Here is a 2,931-nt window from a genome sequence, read left to right as displayed (position 1 = left end):
GGAGTGGGGGCGGGGGGCGGGCTGTCCCCAGGCAGCTAACTCCACCCCGGAGGGAGATACAGTCATACAGGAGCAGGGAGGGGGGAATAGCAAAAAGGAAAAACAGGATCAAACTGAAGCAAAAATGTTAGAATGGGGCAAAACTTACAAGATAATTGCAAAAGTACAGAGTACAGGAAAATCTCAAAAGCACAGAGGGGGAGTGGCATAGATTGAGTTTGGAAATTAGCAGGACAGTAAGCACCTGAAAGGCTCCGAATGCCAAGCTAAGGAGCTTGGCCTTTGTCCTGAAAGCAAAGGCAGCCCAAAAAGGTTCTGGAGAGAGAAAGAGTTTGGCTTGATGATTATTTTGATGGATTGGAGACAGGGCCGGTCAGGGAAGAGGCTTGGGTAGTTGAGCATTAATGGGACCCTGAACAAGGCAGAAATGGAAAGAAAGAGACAGAAGAGTCATCACAACGAGAACTGATAGAATATAACCAAAATGGAATGTTAGGGGGAGTGGTGGTGTGTGAAGAAAAAGAAGTCAAATGGATGGCCTGTCACGAGCAGAGGCAGGTAACAGGAGGACGAAGAGGGCAGCTGCCAAATCCCATTTTACCTGTGCTCTCCTTTCTCTGGCACCCATAGCCTCTTTTTTTAAAAAAATTTCTTTATTGATTAAGGCAGGGGTCCTCAAACTTTTTAAACAGGGGGCCAATTCATTGTCCCTCAGACCGTTGGAGGGCCCGACCCTCACCCCCCTGTTGTCTGTGTCCTTTGGTTAGGCCTATATGCTTGCATATAAGTCCTTTGGTTGATCTCTCCCCCTTACCCCCACCCTCTCCTACCTTCCCTCTGAGGTTTGATGGTCTGACTGATGCTTCTCTGTCTCTGGATCTGTTTTTGTCTGTCAGTTTTATGTTGTTCATTATATTCCATAAATGAGTGGTGAGATCATGTGATATCACCCATAGCCTCTTAAGATCGGGCCTCATCCTGCCTTGGTGGATCAGCGATTCACAAATCCAGAGGGTTTGTTAGAAATCCCAAAATCAACCAAATCCAAATCTCTTAGGTATAGGTGTGGAATGTATATTTTCACCAAGTTTCACAAGTAATTCTTAAGCATCCAGACCAGCTCTGGTTCAAGTACCTACGTAATCTGGAACCAATGGCCTGCACAACTGGAGTAGCATACTAGCAAGTCTTTCTGCATCCAGTCTTGTCTCCTCCAAACACTCTTCTGAGGCAGAATGACTTTTTAAAAATATAGATTGGATTATATTCCACTGACCAAAAACCTTCAATGGTTCCCCACTGTCTACAGACTAGCTTAAATTGGTTGATGCCCATCACAATGTGACCCTAAACTTCCTTTCAAGTTCCCACTTTTCTCCCTTAAGCAATCCTATATTCTAGCCAAAATTAACTGCTTCCTGTTCCTCCTGATCTCTCCTCCACTTTCCCCCTCCTAACACTCCCCCTCCCTGTAATTCACAGCCATATATATATTTTGGCTCTGCCTGGCTCCTACACAGCTATTTCCTACTTGATGTCACCCACAGGTTCAAATCCCACGCAATTTCCCCAGGCAGAGCTTAAAACAGGGGTCAGAGAACTACAGCTCACCTGTTTTTGTAAATAAAGTTTTATTGAACACAGTTATGCCCATTCCTTTCCATATTGTTTATGGTAGTTTTTGTGCTGCCATGGCAAAGCTGAGTAGTTGTGACATGGTCTATATGACCTGCAAAGCCAAAAATATTTACAGTCTAGCCCCTTAACAAAAAAGTCTGCTGACCCCTGGGCCTAAAGCAACAACCACTTAAATTGTTCTAGCCTCACACTTTGGGATTCAGTTCTGGTAATGGGGATCCTGCTTATTCTCAAATCAACCCACATCCCTATGTGCTCTAGTTCTGATAACGGAGTCACATTTGAGCTGGACCTTTAGTTTGGGGTAGGGTGTTACTAATCAGGAAAGAGCATTTCAGGAAGCAGGAACATCATAAACAGAGAATTCGGATGTCAAAATGTGAGGACTCTTGAGGAAAGACTGATAAAGCTAGGTCATAAAGAGGAATGACAGGAGATGAGGGTCTAAAATTAGTTTGGGGTCAGACTGGAAGAGTCTGGAAGGACATGCTAAGTTTCTGTTCTCAACTGCAAGCAATTGGGATTCTTTAAATAGCCAGAAATGCAGGCCCAGAATAAAAGAGAGTGATCACCAGGGTTGAAGCTAGAGGAGCTGGAAGAATCACCCACAGAGGCAACAGGTAAAATGAGATCAGGCCAGTGGATCCGGGGACTGTGCGGCAGAATCTGGGCTGAGACTGGACATGAAGGGTCCACAACTTTCAGAGCCCATGCTCCTGGGGACCACCCAACTGTGAAACAAGCTTTCTGTGCCAGATCAAGAACCCATGGTGGCATGCAGGAAGTACACGTAGGATGGATCTGAGCTCCTCTCATCTGGCAGTGGGCCTGGACAGAGAGACAGTGGGGGAACCAAGAGCAGCAGAGTTCTTACTGTGGGTCTGCAGTTCCTACTGGCCCTCCAGCCCAGGCAAGCCCTGGACTGGCAGGCAAGAGAGCTGCTTTTTTGTTGTAGTTGTTATTGTTGTTGTTGTTGTTTGGGTTCTATAAGTGATTGTGTGATATTAAGCAGGATTCTAGCCCTTTCTGGACTCCTGATGCCTCATTTATGCAGTGAGGGGTTAGAGGTAAGCTCCCAGGGTTTTTCTTGATTTCCATCCTCCACAGCATCCACTATGACTGATCCCCCTTGAATGAGAGCGTTCCAGCAAACAAGGGACTCCTCCAAATCCTGTCCTTCAATCACAGCGACCATGAGCTCCCTCCACCAGCAAATCTAGCTATAACCTTTCCCAAAAACACAGCCTGCCTCCTTCCTATTACCAGAGGAATTGCTCTCCCAGTAACAGGTAT

The sequence above is a fragment of the Myotis davidii genome, unplaced genomic scaffold, assembly GCF_000327345.1.
Source record: "Myotis davidii unplaced genomic scaffold, ASM32734v1 scaffold118, whole genome shotgun sequence".
Lineage (NCBI taxonomy): Eukaryota > Metazoa > Chordata > Mammalia > Chiroptera > Vespertilionidae > Myotis > Myotis davidii.
The sequence above is the reverse complement of the archived record's forward strand: the minus strand, read 5'-3'. Positions refer to the sequence as shown.